We start from the raw sequence: 22,902 nt of genomic DNA, 5'->3' as shown, positions 1-22,902 counted from the left end.
TCCTGCCAAACTACTTCCCAACTTCCTTCCACTTTGAAGTACTTTAATCAGTTTTTGTTTGTCTAAAAACTCCTAAGAGAGACTGAGGAGAAAAAAAAAGAATCTAAGTAAAACTAAGGGGTCAGCTCCTGAAGCAGAGGTTGGAATTTGCATCCGGGGGAGAGCCAGTTCGGTCCCTCTGTAGCCCAAATGAATGGAGCAAGGTGACTGGGAAGGGAGCAGGCTTCCAGCATCGCTTCCACCCGGACAGCCTCTTCTTTCTAGCTGGCAAACCTACCGCTGAGGGCAGGGGGCCGGGCCATAAGACCAGGGCAACCCAGCCCGACCCTAACTGCCCAGCCCACCTACAGCAGCCCCAGGAGCATCTGAGCATCGCACCTGGGGCTCACAGGTGGGGGGCTGGGGGCTGACTCAGTCCCCACTGACCCCTTCAGGCTGAAATGGGGGCGTTGTCCGCTGCCCCCCACCGGGCAAGAACTACCAAGGTTCCGGCACAGGGACGGCAGATCGACACCCAAACCGCCTGCAACCCCGAGAGTCCCCGCTGCCCCCAGCCTCCTCAAGGAGGTACCCAGTGTGGTGTTTAGGGGACAGCCAGGATGGCGGCGTCCGGTACTCACAAAGCCCACTGGAACCGGTGCTGGTGAACATGGTCCCGCCGGACCCAGAGGCCCCGCGGGGGACAGGGGGAGGGGAAGCGGAGGTGGAGGGAGGGGAGGGGAAGCGGAGGTGGAGGGAAGCCGGAGACTGCGCAGGCGCACTCCGGCCGGGCCAACGAAACCAGCAACTCGACTCCACTCCAGGGGCCGCCTGCGAACGGCGCATGCGATGCTTCTCTGCCCCCTTTCCCTTCCGGCCGGGGAAAGGAAGTGCGTGCGAAGCGAAAGTGGTCCGCCTCTCCGGGTTTTTCTGACGGCCGCGGGAGCCTTAGAAAAGGAGTGGGATGGCGTGGGAGGAGCGGGTGTAACTCCTGGGAGCCGCACACTAGTGCTTTAGCGCCGCCACTCGCCCTGTGGAGCCACCAAAGCAGCTAATTCATCTGGAATGCCGGCGCCGTGATGTACCTCGCGACCTCTAACCTCTCCCAGGATTGCACGCCGGGTGCGTTCCACGCATGCTCAGTCTTTCTGGGCCGTCCCGGGGGCTGGCTCTCCCGCTGACTGTTGACAGAACTGTCTCGAGTTCCGGTGCCCAGACAAGTGCGGGAGAGGCAGCTCCTCCGAGGAAAGGGGAGCCGGAGCTGGAAGACCCTCCCTGTCGTGGGGAGTGGGACCGTCCAGCTGCCTCCCCCTCTTTTCGCATGTCGGTCCCGCGCGAAAGCCCCCGAAAAAGCGCCAAGTGCCATGGTCCCTGGACCCTCACCCCTCCCCGCCGCGGTGGCCTGTGTCCAGGTGTCCCAGGCGCGGTGAGTCTGTGGCGGAGCGATCCTGCTCCCCAAACTTCTTCCCTGGAGTCCTGCTGGACCCATGTCGTTTAAATTTTTTTCCCTTGCAAAATTTTTACTCCTTGCCAAAGCAAAGTCACGGTTTTTAAAGTGAGTTTGAGCTTGAAAAGTTTAATGTTATGCAGTAGTTATAGAACGCATATGGGAAAACTGACCAACTCTGAGGCTAAATGAAAAGGATAGGCTACAAAACTATGTACGGTATACTTTTAAAAAAGAAAAATTCTTTTTGAGTGCTCATAACGGCCAGGCATTATGCTAACTCCGAAATTTGTAGATCAGTAAAACACAGTCTCTGCCCTTAAGGAGAGGTGACAGTGGGCCAAAATATTAACACATTTATTTCTAGAAGACAAAAGTATAAAGTGACTTTTATTTTCTTCAGGCTTTTCTTTATTCGTGAAGCGTGTTCACAATCTTGAAATACGTTTTGTTTAACTTAAGATTCATCCAATTGAGTTATTTTGCCGTAAAATGGTACTCTCAAGGTCCTTTATGTTTGCAGAAGCTGTCAGCTGCAGCCAACGTAGGACAGTGGTTCTCACGGTAGGTGTGGGGACTGCCATCCACACTTTAGGGAGTACCAAAGGCCAAAGCTATCTTTACCGTGATATAAAGATATTATTTGTCGTTTTTACTCTTAATTGCTCTGGAGTATCCAGTGGAATTTTCCACTGCACATTCGGAACAGTTGTATAACTTAATGAGCTAGTATTTTCCAGTTGACCAATACGTGGTGTTACAAAATCATGCATGGGTAAAAGATCAATTCAAACTGCAAGATAAACCAATAAATTTTGGTGTCAACAGTACAAAAGATAGGGTTTCAGACTTCTCATTGCAACTAGTCTTTAAGAAACTACCATTTGTTAAGCTGCGGTGTCATATCAAAAAAGAATATCTGCGGGCTTCCCTGGTGGCGCAGTGGTTGAGAGTCCCCCTGCCGATGCATGGGACATGGCTTCGTGCCCCGGTCCGGGAGGATCCCACATGCCGCGGAGCGGCTAGGCCCGTGAGCCATGGCCGCTGAGCCTGCGCGTCCGGAGCCTGTGCTCCACAACGGGAGAGGCCACAACAGTGAGAGGCCCAAGTACCGCAAAAAAAAAAAAAAAAAAAAAAAAAGAATATCCATGTTATCAGAAGTGACTATTAAAATGCTTCCTTTTCCAGCCTCATATCTGTGTGAGGCCAGATTTTCTTTATATACTTAAACTAAAACAATGAATCGGGCTTCCCTGGTGGCGCAGTGGTTAAGAATCCTCCTGCCAGTTCAGGGGACACGGGTTCAAGCCTTGGACCGGGAAGATGCCACAACTACTGAGCCCTCGTGCCACAACTACTGAAGCCCATGTGCCACAACTACTGAAGCCCATGCGCCGAGAGCTTGTGCTCTGCCACAAGAGAAGCCACTGCAATAAGAAGCCCGTGCACCACAACAAAGAGTAGCCCCTGCTCGCTGCAACTAGAGAAAGCCCACATGCAGCAACAAACACCCGACAAAGCCAATAATTAATAAATAAACTAAATAAATTTATTAAAAAAAACAGTGAATCACAAAAAAACAAAGCAGAAGCAGATATGAGAATCCAGCTGTCTTCTATTAAACCAGATGTTAGACATTTGCAAAAATGCTAAATAATGCTGTTCTTCCCCATAATTTTTTGCTTGGGCAAGTACGGTAATTTTTCACAACAATTTATTAGTTATGTTAACATGTAATGGGTATACTATTTTTTTAAACATTTTTATTGGAGTATAATTGCTTTACAATGTTGTGCTAGTTTCTGCTGTAGAACAAACTGAATCAGCTATACATACACATATATCCCCATACCTCCTCCCTCTTGTGTCTCCCTCCCACCCTCCCTATACCACCCCTCTAGGTGGTCACAAAGCATGGAGCTGATCTCCCTGTGCTATGCAGCTGCTTCCCACTAGCTATCTATATTACATTTGGTAGTGTATATATGTCCATGCCACTCTCTCACTTTGTCCCAGCTTACCCTTCGCCCTCCCTGTGTCCTCAAGTCCATTCGCTGTGTCTGCATCTTTATTCCTGTCCTGCCCCTAGGTTCTTTAGAACCTTTTTTTTTTGTTAGATTCCATATATATGTGTTAGCATACAGTATTTGTTTTTCTCTCTGACTTACTTCACTCTGTATGACAGCCTCTAGGTCCATCTACCTCACTACAAATAACTCAATTTCGTTTCTTTTTATGGCTGAGTAATATTCCATTGTATATATGTACTACATCTTCTTTATCGATTCATCTGTTGATGGACATATAGGTTGCTTCCATGTCCTGGCTATTGTAAATAGTGCTGCAATGAACATTGTGGTACATGACTCTTTTTTTTTTTTGCGGTATGCGGGCCTCTCACCGCTGTGGCCTCTCCCGTTGCGGAGCACAAGCTCCGGACGCGCAGGCCCAGCGGCCATGGCCCACGGGCCCAGCCGCTCCGCGGCACGTGGGATCCTCCGGGGCACGGACCCACGTTCCCCTGCATCGGCAGGCGGACTCTCAACCACTGCACCACCAGGGAAGCCCCTACATGACTCTTTTTGAATTGTGGTTTTCTCAGGGCATATGCCCAGTAGTGGGATTGCTGGGTCATATGGTAGTTCTATTTTTAGTTTTTTAAGGAACCTCCATAGTGTTCCCCATAATGGCTGAATCAATTTACGTTCCCACCAACAGTGCAAGAGGGTTCCCTTTTCTCCACACCCTCTCCAGCATTTACTGTTTGTAGATTTTTTGATGATGGCCATTCTGAGCGGTGTGAGGTGATACCTCATTGTGGTTTTGATTTGCATTTCTCTAATGACTAGTGATGTTGAACATCCTTTCATGTGTTTGTTGGCAATCTGTATATCTTCTTTGGAGAAATGTCTGTTTAGGTCTTCTGCCCATTTTTGGATTGGGTTGTTTGCTTTTTTTGATATTGAGCTGCAAGAGCTGCTTGTATATTTTGGAGATTAATCCTTTGTCAGTTGCTTCATTTGCAAATATTTTCTCCCATTCTGAGGGTTGTCTCTTCGTCTTGTTTATGGTTTCCTTTGCTGTGCAAAAGCTTTTAAGTTTCATTGGGTCCCATTTATTTGTTTTTATTTCCAGTTCTCTAGGAGGTGGGTCAAAAGGATATTGCTGTGATTTATGTTATAGAGTGTGTCTGCCTATGTTTTCCTCTAAGAATTTTATAGTGTCTGGCTTTACACTTAGGTCTTTAATCCATTTTGAGTTTATTTTTGTGTATGGTGTTAGGGAGTGTTCTAATTTCATTCTTTTACATGTAGCTCTCCAGTTTTCCCAGCACCACTTATTGAAGAGGCTATCTTTTCTCCATTGTATATTCTTGCATCCTTGATCAAAGATAAGGTGACCATATGTGCATGGGTTTATCTCTGGGCTTTCTATCCTGTTCCACTGATGTATATTTCTGTTTTTGTGCCAGTACCATAGTGTCTTGATTACTTTGTCTTTGCAGTATAGTCTGAAGTCAGGGAGCCTGATTCCTCCAGCTCTGTTTTTCTTTCTCAAGATTGCTTTGGCTATTTGGGGTCTTTTGTGTTTCCATACAAATTGTAAAATTTTTTGTTCTAGTTCTGTGAAAAATGCCATTAGTAGTTTGATAGGGACTACATTGAATCTGTAGATTGCTTTGTGTAGTATAGGCATTTTCACAATGTTGATTCTTCCAATCCAAGAACATGGTTTATCTCTTAATCTCTTTGTATTGTCTTTAATTTCTTTCATCAGTATCTTATAGTTTTCTGCATACAGGTCTTTTGTCTCCTTAGGTACGTTTATTTCTAGGTATTTTATTCTCTTTGTTGCAATGGTAAATGGGAGTGTTTCCTTAATTTCTCTTTCAGATTTTTCATCATTAGTGTATAGGGATGCAAGAGATTTCTGTGCATGAATTTTGTATCCTGCTGCTTTACCAAATTCATTGATTAGCTCTAGTAGTTTTCTGGCAGCATCTTTAGGATTCTCTATGTATAGTATCATGTCATCTGCAAACAGTTGCAGTTTTACTTCTTCTTTTCCAATTTGGATTCCTTATTTCTTTTTCTTCTCTACTTGCTGTGGCTAAAACTTCTAAAACTGTTGAATAGTAGCGGTGAGAGTGGGCAACCTTGTCTTGTTCCTGATCTTAGTGGAAATGGTTTCAGTTTTTCACCTTTGAGAATGATGTTGGCTGTGGGTTTGTCATATATGGCCTTTATTATGTTGAGGTAACTTCCCTCTATGCCTACTTTCTGGACAGTTTTAATAATAAATGGGTGTTGAATTTTGTTGAAAGCTTTTTCTGCATCTATTGAGATGATCATATAGTTTTTATCCTTCAGTTTGTTAATATGGTGTATCACATTGATTGATTTGTGTATATTGAAGAATCCTTGCATTCCTGGGATAAACCCCACTTGATCATGGTGTATGATCCTTTTAATGTGCTGTTGGATTCTGTTTGCTAGTATTTTGTTGAGGATTTTTACATCTATGTTCATCAGAGATATTGGCCTGTAGTTTTCTTTTTTTGTGATATCTTTGTCTGGTTTGGTATCACAGTGATGGTGGCCTAATAGAATGAGTTTGGGAGTGTTCCTCCTTCTGCTTATTTTGGAAGAGTTTGAGAAGGATAGGTGTTAGCTCTTCTCTAAATGTTTGATAGAATTCACCTGTGAAGCCATCTGGTCCTGGGCTTTTGTTTGTTGGAAAATTTTTAATCACAGTTTCAATTTTAGCACTTGTGATTGGTCTGTTCATATTTTCTATTTCTTCCTGGTTCAGTCTCGGAAGGTTGTGCTTTTTTAAGAATTTGTCCATTTCTTCCAGGTTGTCCATTTTATTGGCATATAATTGCTTGTAGTAATCTCTCATGATCCTTTGTATTTCTGCAGTGTCAGTGTTACTTCTCCTTTTTCATTTCTAATTCTGTTGATTTGAGTCTTCTTCTTTTTTTTTTTTTTGATGAGTCTGGCTAATGGTTTATCAATTTTGTTTATCTTCTCAAAGAACCAGCTTTTAGTTTTATTCATCTTTGCTATCGTTTCCTTCATTTCTTTTTCATTTATTTCTGATCTGATTTTTATGATTTTTTTCCTTCCGCTAACTTTGGGCATTTTTTTGTTCTTCTTTCTCGAATTGCTTTAGGTGTAAGTTTAGGTTGTTTATTTGAGATTTGTTTCCTGAGGTTGGATTGTATTGCTGTAAACTTCCCTCTTAGAACTGCTTTTGCTGCACTACATAGGTTTTGGGTTGTTGTGTTTTCATTGTCATTTGTTTCTAGGTATTTTTGATTTCCTCTTTGATTTCTTCAGTGATCTCTTGGTTATTTAGTAGTGTATTGTTTAGCCTCCATGTGTTTGTATTTTTTACAGTTTTTTTCCTGTAATTGATATCTAGTCTTATGGCCTTGTGGTCGGAAAAGATACTTGATATGATTTCAATTTTCTTAAATTTACCAAGGCTTTATTTGTGACCCAAGATATGATCTATCCTGGAGAATGTTCCATGAGCACTTGAGAAGAAAGTGTATTCTGTTGTTTTTGGATGCAATGTACTATAAATATCTATTAAGTCCATTTGGTATAATGTGTCATTTAAAGCTTGTGTTTCCTTATTTATTTTCTGTTTGGATGATCTGTCCATTGGTGAAAATGGGGTGTTAAGGTCCCCTACTATGATTCTGTTACCGTCGATTTCCCCTTTTATGGCTGTTAGCATTTGCCTTATGTATTGAGTTGCTCCTGTGTTGGGTGCATAAATATTTACAATTGTTATATCTTCTTCTTGGATTGATCCCTTGATGATTATGTAGTGTCCTTCTTTGTCTCTTGTAATAGTCTTTATTTTAAAGTCTATTATGTCTGATATGAGAACTGCTACTCCAGCTTTCTTTTGATTTCCATTTGCATGGAATATCTTTTTCCATCCCCTCCTTTCAGTCTGTATGTGTCCGTAGGTCTGAAGTGGGTCTCTTGTAGACAGCATGTATACAGGTCTTGTTTTTGTATCCATTCAGCCAATCTATGTCTTTTGGTTAGAGCATTTAATCCATTTACATTTAAGGTAATTATCGATATGTATCTTCCTATTACCATTTTGTTAATTGTTTTGGGTTTCTTTTTGTAGGTCTTTTCCTTCTTTTGTGTTTCCTGCCTAGAGAAGTTCCTTTAGCATTTGTTGTAAAGCTGGTTTGGAGGTGCTGAATTCTCTTAACTTTTGCTCGCCTGTAAAGGTTTTAATTTCTCCATCAAATCTGAATGAGATCCTTGCTGGGTAGAGTAATCCTGGTTGTAGGTTTTTCCCTTTCATCACTTTAAATATGTCCTGCCACTCCCTTCTGGCTTGCAGAGTTTCTGCTGAAAGATCAGCTGTTAACCTTATGGGGATTCCCTTGTATGTTACTTGTTGCTTTTCCCTTGCTGCTTTTAATATTTTTTCTTTGTATTTAATTTTTGAAAGTTTGATGAATATGTGTCTTGGTGTGTTTCTCCTTGGATTCATCCTGTATGGGAATCTCTGTGCTTCCTGGACTCGACTATTTCCTTTGCCATATTAGGGAAGTTTTCAACTATAATCTCTTTAAATATTTTCTCAGTCCCTTTCTTTTTCCCTTCTTCTTCTGGGATCCCTGTAATTCAAATGTTGGTGTGTTTAATGTTGTCCCAGAAGTCTCTGAGACTGTCCTCAATTCTTTTCCTTCTTTTTTCCTTATTCTGCTCCGTGGTAGTTATTTCCACTATTTTATCTTCCAGGTCACTTATCCGTTCTTCTGCCTCAGTTATTCTGCTATTGATTCCTTCTAGAGAATTTTAAATTTCATTTATTGTGCTGTTCATCATTGTTTGTTTGCTCTTTAGTTCTTCTAGGTCCTTGTTAAATGTTTCTTGTATTTTCTCCATTCTATTTCCAAGATTTTGGATCATCTTTACTATCATCACTCTGAATTCTTTTTCAGGTAGACTGCCTATTTCCTCCTCATTTGTTTGGTCTGGTGGGTTTTTACCTTGCTCCTTCATCTGCTGCATATTTCTCTGTCTTCTCATTTTGTTTAACTTACTGTGTTTGGGGTCTCCTTTTCACAGACTGCAGGTTCATAGTTCCCGTTGTTTTTGGTGTCTGCCCCCAGTGGGTGAGGTTGGTTCAGTGGGTTGTGTAAGCTTCCTGGTAGAGGGGACTGGTGCCCGTGTTCTGGTGGATGAGGCTGGATCTTGTCTCCCTGGTGGGCAGGACCCCGTCCAGTGGTGTGTTTTGGGGTGTCTGTGACCTTATTATGATTTTAGGCAACCTCTCTGCTAACGGGTGGGGTTGTGTTCCTGTCTTGCTAGTTGTTTGGCATGGGGCTTTCAGCACTGGAGTCTGCTGGCCATTGGGTGGAGCTGGGTCTTAGCATTGAGGCAGAGATCTCTCTCGCCAATTGATATTACGTGGGGCTGGGAGGCCTCTGGTGGACCAGTGTCCTGAACTCAGCTCACCTCAGAGGTGCAGGCCTGACGCCCAGCTGGAGCACCAAGACCCTGTCAGCCACACAGCTGGAAATACATTTGCTCTTGATTTTTGCATGTCCCTGGCCTGTGAACGTAAGAGACTGTCTCCTGAAGCTGTTAAGACAAGTAGTTCTCTGCACCTGCCCACCAGAATCTCAAAAGTTTATATAGAGGCTCTAACTAGGTTTCAGTCGTATATTCAGTGCTGCTGGTGTCAACACTGCCTTACTTTCTCAAAGGCTGCATCCTTGGGTATACTATTTTTAAATTAATTTCAAATATTTAAACAATTTACTCAGTTTCTTAGTTAATTTCTAATCCAGTAAATACCAGTAGATACAAACCCATGTTAACAAAAGCTCTTGCAGTTCTCAATTATTTTTAAGAGTGTTAAAGGGATCCCAAGACCAAAAGTTTTGAGAACTGCTGAATTAGGAGATAAAGCACTCTGAAGTTTAAAAAAACAAATACAAACCCCTCACTTATTTATGTTCACTTCTTAAACATGCTTAATTAAGTACATGATAACTCAATTTGGTATGCAGCTCTTGCTTGAAAGTATTTTCAGCACTCCATACCCTGAATATACATCTCCTTTGCATTCTGATGACCCGTGTGTGTTGACTGGTAGAAGGCTGTAAGTTTGCCTTAAAAGAAGCAAGTGTTGCCCTTGGACAGGCAGCATTGGTCTCATCTGGGATCTTGTTTGGACTAGAGAGTGCCAGGCCCTACCGCAGACCTAGTAAAGTATTGTTTAGAAGACTCCCAGCTGATCCTATGCACACTGAAGTCTGAGAAGCAGTGATTCTCAACAGGGGCCGATTTTAGACTCCAGGGAACTCTTGCCAATATTGGGAAACAATTTTGGTGTGAGAATTGGGGGAGGAGACTGCTACTGGCATCTAGTGGGCAGAGGCCAGGGATGCTGCTCAACATCCTACAATACACAGGACAGCCTCCCACAGTAAAGAATTCTCCTGCCCAAAATGTCAGTAGTGCAGGTGGAGAAACCCTACCGTAACTAGTGTAATTCATCTAACCTTTATCACACAGTCCCAGATCTCTTCCTGTATATCACTTCTGTTGTCCATGCCTATATTTCTACTTTGTGTCTTCTCTGGATCATATTTATGGAGACCTAATTCTGTCAATTACTAGGAATCATCATTTGCCTCGCTATGTCTTATGGATCTACTTTCTACATTGGGGTAATAGCGATACACTTGAGAGGGTAAGCCCCTTCCCGGGCAAGGAATGTGTTGTACAAATGTTGTATCCTACCCATTTTGAGTCTCTTGATGTGAAGGTGTTGTCTTCCTTTAATAAAATAAAACACAGCTTCTCTAAGGTTTTAGCATCAGAAAGAAAATCTCCAGGTGAGCGCTGGGGGAAGGCTGCTGACCAAAATCCCTGATAAGCCCCTTTTCCTATATGTTTCACCCTGCCTTTGGCATAGTATTCCTTTCAAATAGCAGAGATAAACTGGACTTTTCCTAAAGATTACTAAGTAGCAGAGGGGGCCAACAACAACAACAAAAATAAGAATCACGAACTTCCGAAGTAACAAGTTCTGAACAGATGAGAGCTACCATGCCATAAGGTTATTAGGCCATAACCTATCCAACTTTCTGGCTTAGGATCCCCTTTCCAAATTCCCAGGGATTCTAGTCAGCTACTTTTTGGAGGAATCAGTAGATAATAACTAGGGTTGATGGTCAGTACTTGGATAAAGTAGGCTTCGTACTGCTTCAAATGCACTTTCGGCATATAATATCTATAAAATCAATAATTATGAGAAAGTAGGTGTGGAAGCTTTTTAAAGAGCAGTTGCGCCTTTTCAATGATACAGTAATATTCATAATACATGTTTAATGAGTAGGGAGCATTTGGGAAATACGTAAGCGTATTTTTGGCTGTCACAGTGAACTGGGAAATACTGCATGGGGTCCACTGATGCCAGACCAAACCTTTTTACAAAAAAACCAATTGTTTTCTTTCCTAACCAACTTTTGACTCTCCCAGCTCACGCTTCTTATGTAGGTAAAAGCTCGTTTGTATTTATTTGAGTCGAGAACCAATTCTAATTCACATGTAAACATGTATGCCTTGCAGAGTTTTAATTCACGGCGAATTTTCCAGGAATGCCACTAATATTGTTTTGGTTGATATTTGAAAATCAGGAGCTGTTTACCAATTCAGAAAACAACACCACCTACAACAACTCCACTCGTTGCACTTGAGTCACCAGTATCAGTTTATGTTTATGGCATTCTTAGTGCTTCTATATTTTTCACAAAGATGTACAAATTTGGCCCTTATTTTAAAAATACTATATATAATTTAGATATTAAGAAAAGAGGTTGAGAGTACTCAGCTGAATATTTGAAAATATCATTGGCAACATAGTTTTTTTCTAATTCATCTAGATGAACCCATCAAGACCAAGTGAATATTTTATAAAGAGAGACACAGAGTTGGCAAAGATACAAACTTCAGAGATTTAAGGAAAGTTTGGAAATCATAGTATTGTCCTTGAGATGTTTTTTTGATCCAATCTGAAGGATATGAGGTACCGTTTCTTATAGAATAGCACAAATGATACTGTGGAAATCCAAACAATATAAGGGAAAATTAATTGTAACTGCTGTATAAGAAGTTATTTTTATGAGAGAAAGAAACTTAAATGTTTTCTTCTGTTAATTGAGCAATAATGTTGTATGTAGGAGAATCTATGAGAAATCCAGAAGTAGAAAATAGGCTCTGAAATGATCTACAGTCAAAAGAATGTTGCAAGTGAATTGCAAGAAACCTCTATGATAATGAAGCTTTACTGACCACAAATGTTAAGGTTCATGGGAATAAAAACATTGGGCAGAAAATTTATTTCCATATGTATGGACATTGGATCCTAAGAGTTGTGAAAATTTGAAATTCTTTAAAAATGTTTCACAGGAAGACCTTTTTCCTTTTCCAGTGTCATTGGGCAGCAGACGGAGCTGCAGCTACAGTCCGCCAGCAAAGTAGGGTTGTAAACATCTCACAAGTAGCAACAGCCCCATTGGTAAGTCACTGCATTACTCGTTGATGACCTCACTCGCCAAAAGCTTAGTGAAAGGCCCACAAGTCAGTGAATGTTATCACTGCTACTAATAAAATTTAAATTAATGCCTTGAGTAAAAGATTCTTTTGTAAACTTTGCAATAACATTGAAAAGGAGTTTGACTATCTTATCCTACATATAGAAATAAGATGGTGATTCCAAAGAAAATTGTTTCAAAATATTTTATTTATTCTTTAATACTAACATGCATTTTTGTTTTCAATCAGTAAAAATTAAATAGTGGCATCAAAATATTATGAAGAGATTTGACATATATTGCATGTGTATCAGAAATGTTAAATCAAGTCCTTAATCTGCAAGCGAGATTGATATTATTAAAGAGGAAGGAATTAACCTGAGATTTTTCAACAAACTTACTTGATTTAAGAGAAGCTCTCTTGCCCAGAATTTTCCCAGTTCCGTTATCTATAGCAGATAAGTCTAAGATACTGGTTTGGGATTATACTGCTAATTTTGATGCTATTTTAAAATAATGAGTAGATCTAAAAGTCAGTATGGATCTACAATATCAGATTTGGTGATTAATCCACTTGAAAATCGTGAAAGGTATTAGCCAATGTTTGCAGAAAATGTGAATTGGGCTAAAACATGATTTGGGGACAAAAGAATTACTTAATTATGGAAAGATTTGGATTCGGCTAGGACTTCCGTTCATCCTCCTTTAACATGAGAACTACGTTATTTATTATAGTATTTCCAAAGGCATATTTAGGTGAAGAGTTTCACTAAACAATTCTGGCAAAAGCAACAAAATGTAAGAGACCATCTGAGATTTCTTTTAACGGAATTAGGACATCATTAAATTTCATCAATCAGATTTTTTAAAATATTTGAGATTATTACCCTCTGTTTTAGTTTGGGTCTCCCCAAAAGCAGACTCTGAGGCAAAGTTTCAAATTCAGTTTCAAGTTTCTCTGGCAGTGGTCCTAGAAAAGACCACTGGGAGAATGGGAAGGGAAGGATGGATGCCAATAGAGATGAATTATCAAAAAAATTAGCACTGTGGGCAACTGAGCCAGCGCTCCACAGTCATGGTGCCAGAGGGGGAGGCAGCTGGGGTATTTATCCACTGACTCCCATCAGTAACTAAGGGCTACCCCCAAGCGGTGCAATTCCCCAGCACTTCCAGCCCCTGACGCGAGTGGGCAGAGGCTCTGGTGGCAGAGCCAGCGCTGCGGTTGGGAAGTATGCTCTCACGCAGTTGGGACTCATGACAGGGCACTGACACTACTGCACCGTCCTGCCTCTGGCTTTCTCGTTTGTGTAGCACAATGGTAAGAAAGCTGTGCTGAGAAAATTACATATGGAAATCAGGGTGTGGGGTTTTTTTACGGAAGTGATGGGTTGATGTGCCTTTTTCCCTCCAGTCTTCAGTACCCACCTTAGAAGTCCACCGCATCATTTCTCTAGAGTTCTTTCCTTCCTTCCTTCCTTCCTTCCTTCCTTCTTTCCTTTTTTTCTTTCTTCCTTTTTCATCTCTGTGTTCTATCACATAGTAAAGGATGTGGTCTCCAGGGTCTGAGTTTTAGAGACAGAACTTATGCTGTAACATGTGGTGGGATTTCAAAACAGGAAATCAGTTTTCTATCAAACTTCATCACTACCCCTCAAAACATAGGGAAGTATGTTAGAGCAACTAATAAGGAGCCTGATTGTGAGACAGTCAAACTTCCTCGTCTTCTCCACCCTGACCATCTGCTCTTTCTTGGAGGCTAAGTGAAGGTTACTTCTCTTTCTCATGTCACATACAAACATGTCTGGTCTCTTGGTACCACACATGTACCTTCTCATCCTCCATTAGTTATTTTTCTGCTGTGCATTCATTTTTCTATACATCCTGTGTGGCATCACTGCTGATCTTCTTACTTCTCTTATATACAAACTAATATATTTACAGGTGAATGCAAGCATTTGTCTCCTAGTGTAGTCATGTCCCAACACCCACAGATCAAAATATGTATTATTTTCTTATACATTTCTTTCCTTTGTTTCATCACATCAAAGTAAGGGTGTTGTATTGATTATTAAAATTATGTATAGCATATTTTTCTTGACTTTCATTTAGGATATTAAAGACAGAATTGTAGAATATTTGTTATAAAAGGGAGAGTTGGGTCTCCTAGGATTGAGAACCATTAGACTAGATGTATACAATTTATGCCATGCATACAGTTGACAAACTGGAATTGGATTCTGTATGGCCTAATGTGAATAAAGACAATGCAGTCTTAGGTCATCTTCAAAATTACATATCAGATATATAAGACATTTTCTTACGTCTTGTTTTTAGGTATATGACTTATAAACAGGAGACATAGAAGCTTTTAATTATCTTAATACAACCATACATATTCCATAACACTAACCATTGGTTAGAATATTTATAAGTTATAATCATATTGTTCACAGACAGGATTATTCTATTCCTTATCCATTTTTCTTCTCTGAGGGTAATTTTGATCAAGTGGATGGGCTCTTGCTCATAGTACAGTGCAGTAATAAAAGTGGAACGGATTCCTAGCTTTCCATTGCAAGGTTGTCAATACCACACCTTCACTTCCTAGCCCATCCATGTTGTTTGAACAAATTGAATACTCCTCATTCAAAGGAGATATTGGATATAATGCTATTAGTTTGTGTTCCCCAAAAAACCAACCTTGAGACAAGGATTTGGGTGCAAATCCCACCTCTCTACTTGAGAGGTGACCCTAGGAAGCATGATGAGGAACTAGGGAAGTGAGATAAGGAAGAGGGTAGTCAGTAATGAGTTGGTTACAACTGTGAGCACTTGGAACTAAGTCCTACTAGAGACCTAAGAGACAACAAAACATACCTCAAAACTGTCTCACCAACCACCAAGGAAGCTGGGCTATTTCACACCAACTCCCTTTCTCATTGGATGAGGTTTGCTCCTGGGGGTTATAAACCCTCCTGCACTTTCAGCCATGCTCCTGCATCCAGAGAAAGTGCTCAGGCAGAGAGACACAGGTCTTTTTATGACAATTGTCCACTGAAGCTCTAGGTGACCTTCAGCGTGGACAAAGAGGATATGGTTGGGACATCACCAGCATCTGCTAAAAGTGGAAAGAAGGAAGTGAGGCCAAATGACCAATTCCCCTTATCCTCTTACCCCAGGCCCCAGGGCAGGACATTTTTATGGGACTAGATGGATGTGGCTGGGGATTTATGCCACGTAAGTGACTTCTCTTGGACCATGATGTAGCTGCCCTGGATCCTTGACAGGGTGCAAGCTGGATTTCAGGGCATCATCAAAACAGGACAGACAGGCCAAACTTCATAATCTCCTCCCATGCCTAGGATATGTCCTCTTATGAAACTGCCCAGCCACCTCCTGTCCATCACAGCAAGGCCAACGCCCAGGATCTACTTCCCCCAGGGTTGTATCAAGAAGCGGGAGCTTATCTGTCTCTGGCTTACTCAGAAATGTGAGGGTCATTATTGGCTCAAATGTTTAATTTTGCTGTGCATCTCATGGCCAGGTCATGCTGACCAGTAATAGCACATTGATTTGATGTGTTCAATATAATGTTCTAAAACAAGTCATATTCATTTAATCTTTTATTTCTTCTTTTCCCAAGCTGAGATAATCATAACAATTTCGTGTAGGAAACTCCTTATCACTCTTATTTCCATTATTAGTAATATTTACTATAGTAAATCCATAGAAATACAACAGAAATATGCATACATGGAAGAGTATCATTACCATAGCAGCTGGTTAAAAAAAAAAAAGAGAGAACACGTGGCAATATTCCCTAAATTTCAGGAAATGAGCTGGAGATACAAAATAAAGTACTAAAGACTGACGACCATCATATGACATTTAATTTTGCTTATTGACTTTAGCTTTTCTATTTTTATTATGTAAAACTAAACTCAGGACTCTCTTTTACCTGCATCTTCAGTTCTCTCCCTGTTGTGAGTTGAATTGTGTAGCCCCCCAAAACAGGTATGTTGAAGTCCTAACTCCCAGTACCTGAGAATGTGATCCTATTTGCACAAAGGGTAATTGCAGATTAGTTAAGATGATGTCATAATGCAGTAGGTGGGACCAAAGTCCAACATGACTGATGTCCTTATAAGAAAATGTCCCAGGCAGACGCAGAAACAATGCCATGTGACCACCAAGGCAGAGATTGAAGTGCTGTATCTCCAAGCCAAGGAACACCAGGGATTTCTGGAAAAACACCAGAAAATGAAAAAAGCAGGGAAGGATTCTCCCGTGTAGGTTTCAGGGGAAGCACAGCCTCCAGAACTGTGAGACAATAAATTTCTGTGTTTTTTTTTTTTTTTTTTTTTTTGCGGCACACGGGCCTCTCACTGCTGTGGCCTCTCCCTGTTGCAGAGCACAGGCTCCGGACGCGCAGGCTCAGCGGCCATGGCTCACGGGCCCAGCCGCTCCACGGCATGTGGGATCTTCCCAGACCGGGGCATGAACCCATGTCCCCTGCATCGGCAGGCGGACTCTCAACCACTGCGCCACCAGGGAAGCTCTAAATTTCTGTTGTTTTAGGCCACCTAGGTTGTGTGCTTTTTGTGGCAGTACTAGGCAACACTCTTCTCTTTAATTCATACATATATAGATATAGATACATATACAGATATAGATATAGATTTTTTTTTTTTGGCTGCACTGCACAGCATATGGGATCTTAGTTCCCCGATCAGGGATCAAACCTGTACCCCCTGCATTGGAAGCATGGAGTCTTAACCACTGGACCGCCAGGGAAGTCCCCTAATTCATATTTTAAAATATCTTATTCCATCTGGTATTCATCTGTTACCCCTTTCCTCTTTCTTCATTTCCACCTAGGTAAAAGATGAGATTTTACTTCTGCCCGCCAACCACAGGGCCACAGCTCACCATGCTCTTTCTAACAACCCCCTTGTCCCAAAGGTGACGATATGTTTGATCTCATATGCCATGTGTCTGATGATAAGACCATGAACCCAGAAATGCACTGATAAAATCTTTCTGCTCATGATCACGATGCTCACAAAATCTAAAACTGCTTTAAGTTAAGGCTGTTGTTTTCTGGTCACTCCAGCATCAAGGAGAAACTACCAGTTACTTACTCTCCTGGCTTTAGCGCCTCTTCACCTGACACCCACCATTGCCACAGTCACGGCTCCCACCTTGACCTCCCTCTGCAGATGAACCTGTGGTCCTGTCACTAGGTCTAATTCTGATGTAGGGTAAGAGTAATTTAAAAGGTTCCAGTCCCCTGCTCTGTGAGGGTGGCTGGATTCCATGCCCTCAGACTCCTTTGGCACCTTGGGCATCACATTCCTCTATCAAAGCCAGTAGACACTAAGTTCACTCATCGGGTAATTGCCTATCTCCTCCACTCAACTGTAAGCAGGGCCTGTCTTTCATCTTTGTTTCCCCAAATCTTGGCCCAGTGATTGGCACACAGTAGGGCTTCAATATACATATTTATTGAATGAGGTGAATGAGCCACACTTGCTGCTTCCCCAGTTCTACATTTGGGCGGGCTCCAGCTTTTCCCGAGATCCAGTGTCTATCTCATGCCCCAGTGAATGAGTAGTGCATGCCCCGTGCTCCCAGACTTCTCACACTTACAGTTATACTTTGCTGACCCCGTCTGTGACGGTGAATTTCATGTATCAACTTGCTTAGGCCACAATACCCAGACATTTGGTCAAACACATCTGCAGTTGCTATGAAGGTACTTTTTAGGTGAGATCAGCATTTAAATCAGTAGACATTGAGTAAAGCAGATGACCCTTGCCATGGACGGAATGTTTCCATCCCTCTGCCAAATGTGTTGAAGCATTAATCCCCAATGTGATGGGGTTTGGAGATGGAGATTCTGAGAGGTAATTAGGTCATGAGGGTAGAGTTAGTGCCCTGTAAGAAGAGATATGAGAGAGATGATCTCTCTGTCTCTGCTATGTGAGGACACAGCAAGAAGGTGTCAGTTTCCCAAGAAGAGGGACCTCACCAGAAGCCAGATTGGCCCGCACCTTGATCTTGGACCTCTTAGCCTCCAGAACTGTGAGAAATACATTTCTGTTGTTTAAGCCACCCAATCTGTGGCATTTTTGTTATAGCAGCCCACATAGACTAAGACAACCCTCCATAATGGGGGCAAGGGGGGCTCATCCAATCAGTAAAAGGCCCTAAGAAAAAAGACTGACTTCCTCTAAAGAAGAGGGAATTCTGCCAGCAGATAGCCTTCAGACTCAAACTGCAGCAGCATCTCTTCTCAAGTCTCCAGACATAATCACGTAAGCCAATTCCTTATGATGAGTCTCTCTCTTTGGTTAGACAGGTAGATAGATAGATAGATAGACAGATAGGTAGTTATTAATGGAGAGACAGAGAACCGTATAGATGCAGAGATATAGTTATACATCCTACTGATTCCGTTTGTCTGGAGAACCCTGATCAGTACACCATCCCACCCACTTTCAAGGACCAGTGACCTTCCTGGGAATGCTGGGCTCATCAGCTCCCTTGCTGAGAGATGGTCCCTGTCTGCTTGGCTCTCTAAGTAGAGTATGCTTGTGCTATCCGCATGCTCTGTGATCAGTGGACAGTCCCGACCCCTTGTGCTCTGACAGGCACCCCCGTTGCCAGCTGCGCCTCTCCCCAGACTGTGTGTGCAGCCTGTCTGCCTAGACTTGCCCTCAACCTTTCACAGAGTCACTCAGACCCGGTTCTGGGATACCAGACTCCTGTATTCATTGTGGGGCTTTTCCTACTTTATGAGGCTTTAACATCCTGGGGCTTGGAAAGACTGCTCCTCTAAGGGCTACTGATTCCCAGAGATGGTGAATAACTTGCCTGGGAGCATGCCTTTCATATGCAAACCAACCAGGTAGAAGCCCTCACTCTCGGGCCCCTCCTGTATCTAACTCTCATACCCAAAAGCAATCTTCCCCTGCCCTGATTACCCCAGGGCCAGGTAATATACAACTAGAGATCACCCCTATTGCTCAGAGCCTGCCCAAAGTATTCAAACCATCCAATTCTAAACTTGCTCAAATTTGCCCACCCTTCTTCTCCTGTTCCTCCCAACAGAAACCACAGTAAAGGCTCTAGACCATGCTCTCTCCCCTCTCCTTCTACCTCCTGACTGACCCTAGTACTTCCCGCTGTGGGCCTGAGTGGCGGGTCCCCCTCCTCGTGGGAATTGTAGTAATAAACTTTTCTTCAAAGGCAGCTGTCTCCGTGGCTGTCACCATACCATACCTGATTAAAATAAACCCCAGGTAGGTTTCAAGATAACCCCACCTTCCCTCCCTCCCTTCCATCCCTCCATTCCCCTTCCTCCACCGGGTATGGACAAAGGATTTCCAAAGTCATTGTAAGATAAATTATGTTCTAGGAGAGTCTCATAGAGTCTACTGGTAGAACTGCATAAACAAGGGCATTTAACATTCTCCTTTATATTGTTTCAATGATAATATGTATGTTTAGAAACTGGTGTTGGTTAAAATGTTAAAGTGAGGTGATTGTTCTGATTTGGCAAGTATTTATGTCCTTATACCTGCTGGATTTATTTATAAGGAAATTATTCAGCAACAAGTGCCCTACCAATGGCCAAAAAGACATGAAAGAATAAAGACCTGCGTTTTCTGAACTAGCTGATAGCAGTCTGTCCTTGTGTGCAGGCCAAGGAGGTTTTACCTGTGCAAACATGCCAGTTGGACAGACTGGGACTCAGGTGGACCCTGCATGAGGGAGCCTGACTCCAGGGAGGAAGGGATGCCCACAGGAGTGGTGGGATCCTGACACTGACCTTGATCGTGCCTACGAGCATATGTCCATCTGGCTGAGTGCCCTTTAATAAACCACTGCCTTTGTTTCCATCTCCGGGCTATTGTAAATAGAGCTGCAATGAACATTTTGGTACATGACTCTTATTGAATTATGGTTTTCTCAGGGTATATGCCCAGTAGTAGGATTGCTGGGTCATATGGTAGTTCTATTTGTAGTTTTTTAAGGAACCTCCATACTGTTCTCCATAGTGGCTGTACCAATTCACATTCCCACCAGCAGTGCAAGAGTGTTCCCTTTTCTCCACACCCTCTCCAGCATTTATTGTTTCTAGATTTTTTTGTTGATGGCCATTCTGACTGGTGTGAGATGATATCTCATTGTAGTTTTGATTTGCATTTCTCTAATGATTAATGATGTTGAGCATCCTTTCATGTGTTTGTTGGCAGTCTGTATATCTTCTTTGGAGAAATGTCTATTTAGGTCTTCTGCCCATTTTTGGATTGGGTTGTTTTCCTTAGTCATTTCTGAAGTGAGTTTTTCAAACACCTTCAGCCTCCTCTTCTCCAGACTAAATATTTCTATAACTTTTTAACCCTTTGATCATTTTTATTCTTTTTTAAATTCCTCTCCAATATTCCATATTATTCTTACACCATGGAGTTCAAATGGTATATGAGACTCTACATATAAAAGAGAGGCATAAAATATCATTGATCATGATATATTTCTGATGATAACTGACAAGGTCTAATCCCTTACTCCAGACTTCCTAAAGGAAAGGAAAAGAAGTTCTAATACAATCTGCCAGTCAACTCAAGAGCTGGGTGGATAAAGAAAATAGTTTACCTCAAGTTTTAACACAAAAGGTATCATTTAAAAAATTATTCCAGGCAAATTCACAGCAGAACAACTGCTCCCCCTGCCACCAACCAGTAGTTTATAGGAACTCCAGCTGACAATCCGTCATGCCAAATTTACAAAGTCCAGGGATTCTATTTAAAGAAATGATGTGTATACTGTTACCATACACTGCATGTTCTTCATCATCTTAAAACGTGAACACAAATGTGTTATGTACTTAAAATATAAATAGGTAGTTATGTCCTCTAGCATCTTGATATACTGTAAGAGTTGAACAGCTCTAGGTATCTGTTCAACTTTGGGGAGTTGAACAGGGTAGTACAGTGCGGTGGTCTAATGCTCAGAGCCGGGAGCCTGGCTTCAAATCCCAGCTGGACTCTCAACTAGTGTAGACCCCCAGGTAGGTCTACTTGACTCTCCACACCTCATTTTCTCATCTGTAAACAGGGAATGATGGTATAATAGTATCTGCCTCTAGGGGTCTTCTGGGCATTAAATAAGTTAATACATTAAAAAAAAAACAAAAAAAAAACGAAGGCTTCCCTAGTGGCGCAGTGGTTAAGAATCTGCCTGCCAACGCAGGGGACACGGGTTCGAGCCCTGGGCCGGGAAGATACCACATGCCGCGGAGCAACGAAGCCTGTGTGCCACAACTACTGAGCCTGTGCTCTAGAGCCCGCGAGCCACAACTACTGAAGCCCACGCACCTAGAGCCCGTGCTCCGCAACAAGAGTAGACACCACGATGAGAAGCCCGCGCATCGCAACGAAGAGTAGCCCCCTGCTTGCCGCAACCAGAGGAAAGCCCACGTGCAGCAACAAAGACCCAACACAGCCAAAATTAAAATAAATAAAAATTTTTAAAAAAAGAAAGAAAAACCACTTTGAACAGATCCTGCCTGTAGTAATTTCTTGCAATTATTATCATTGTCATTTTCATAATTATACTCTGAACATTGGCAAGGAGGCTGAAACAGTTCTCAAAATCGAGTCTGCCTATTTGTGCCCGGGCACTCATGAGACAGTTTGTTCCTAAAATAGTAATTAGAAATAAGGACCAGAACGGTATGATCACGCCATCTGACAAAGGACCTGGGAATGCAGGTTCTGGCTTAGCTCCGCCAGATCCTGATTCTCTGGGGAGTCGAGTTGCTCTCCCCGCTGTGTTCCCAGGGCATGCAAAAACAGAGGGGAGAGAAGAGTCATTCTCCCCCTCCTTCCTCTGTGATCCACCTTCAGTCTGTTTATCGCTGCAGCATCTCTTGCTGGCCTGAGGTCCTAATGGGCCATCACTGAAGGAAAAGGCTGGACATAAGCAATCAACAGACATACTTAGCTTGTATGTTAATCAGGCAGTAAGATTCTCCTACCTACACAGATAAAGATGCTCTCCTCCAGTTTTTAAGGACACAGGCTCACTTCATGTATCTTTCATTTTCCCACTTTTGAGCGTGACCCAGATACAGAGAACTTTTTTTTTCTGTAAAAAGAACAATACAGGGGCTTCCCTGGTGGCGCAATGGTTGAGAATCTGCCTGCCAATGCAGGGGACACGGGTTCGAGCCCTGGTCTGGGAAGATCCCACATGCCGTGGAGCAACTAGGCCCGTGAGCCACAACTACTGAGCCTGCGTGTCTGGAGCCTGTGCCCTGCAACGAGAGGCCACGACAGTGAAAGGCCCGCGCACCGTGATGAAGAGTGGCCCCCGCTTGCCGCAACTAGAGAAAGCCCTCACACAGAAACGAAGACCCAACATAGCCAAAAATAAATAAAAATTAAAAAAAAAAGTCAACAACACAGTCATGATAATAACAGCTCTTAAAGTGTGAGGAACAATAGGGTGTGGTAGAGACTGTGTGGAACTGATCAGCACACATCCCATCTGAAGAGCTGAGCCACTCTGAGCCCTATGAGAAAATGCCAGAAGGGACTGGGGGGATTCAGAAATGCAGCCCAGGGCTTTGGGCTTTGATGAAGCATTTCCCAGCTGTTAACTGTTGGCTCATATTGATATCTGTGGGCCAAAGGAAGGCCTGCAGCAGATGAAAATGCATGGTGTCCACTCCACAGCTGCCATTAACATTGTAAGTTTGGTCACAGTACCAATGATGACCTGGGGGTTGTGCAACACAGTGGCATGGGTCCAAACCACAACAAGCAAGAAGCCTCGATACCTCTGAGCAGAGAGTCTCTAAGACGCTGGTTTTCAG

General features: G+C 42.5%; 1 long non-coding RNA gene across 1 annotated transcript; it reads left to right on the top strand.

Moving 5' to 3' along the window:
• Positions 1 to 732: 732 nt before the first annotated feature.
• On the top strand, positions 733 to 22,440 carry LOC141277066 (uncharacterized). Its single transcript, XR_012327752.1, has 3 exons — positions 733 to 1,405; positions 11,915 to 12,001; positions 21,276 to 22,440. It is a non-coding gene; the product is annotated as an uncharacterized lncRNA (long non-coding RNA).
• Positions 22,441 to 22,902: the final 462 nt, after the last annotated feature.

Source organism: Tursiops truncatus, chromosome 18, assembly GCF_011762595.2.
Source record: "Tursiops truncatus isolate mTurTru1 chromosome 18, mTurTru1.mat.Y, whole genome shotgun sequence".
NCBI classification, from domain to species: Eukaryota; Metazoa; Chordata; class Mammalia; order Artiodactyla; family Delphinidae; genus Tursiops; species Tursiops truncatus.
Note: the sequence above shows the minus strand (reverse complement) of the source record. Positions and strands in the feature narration are given on the sequence as shown.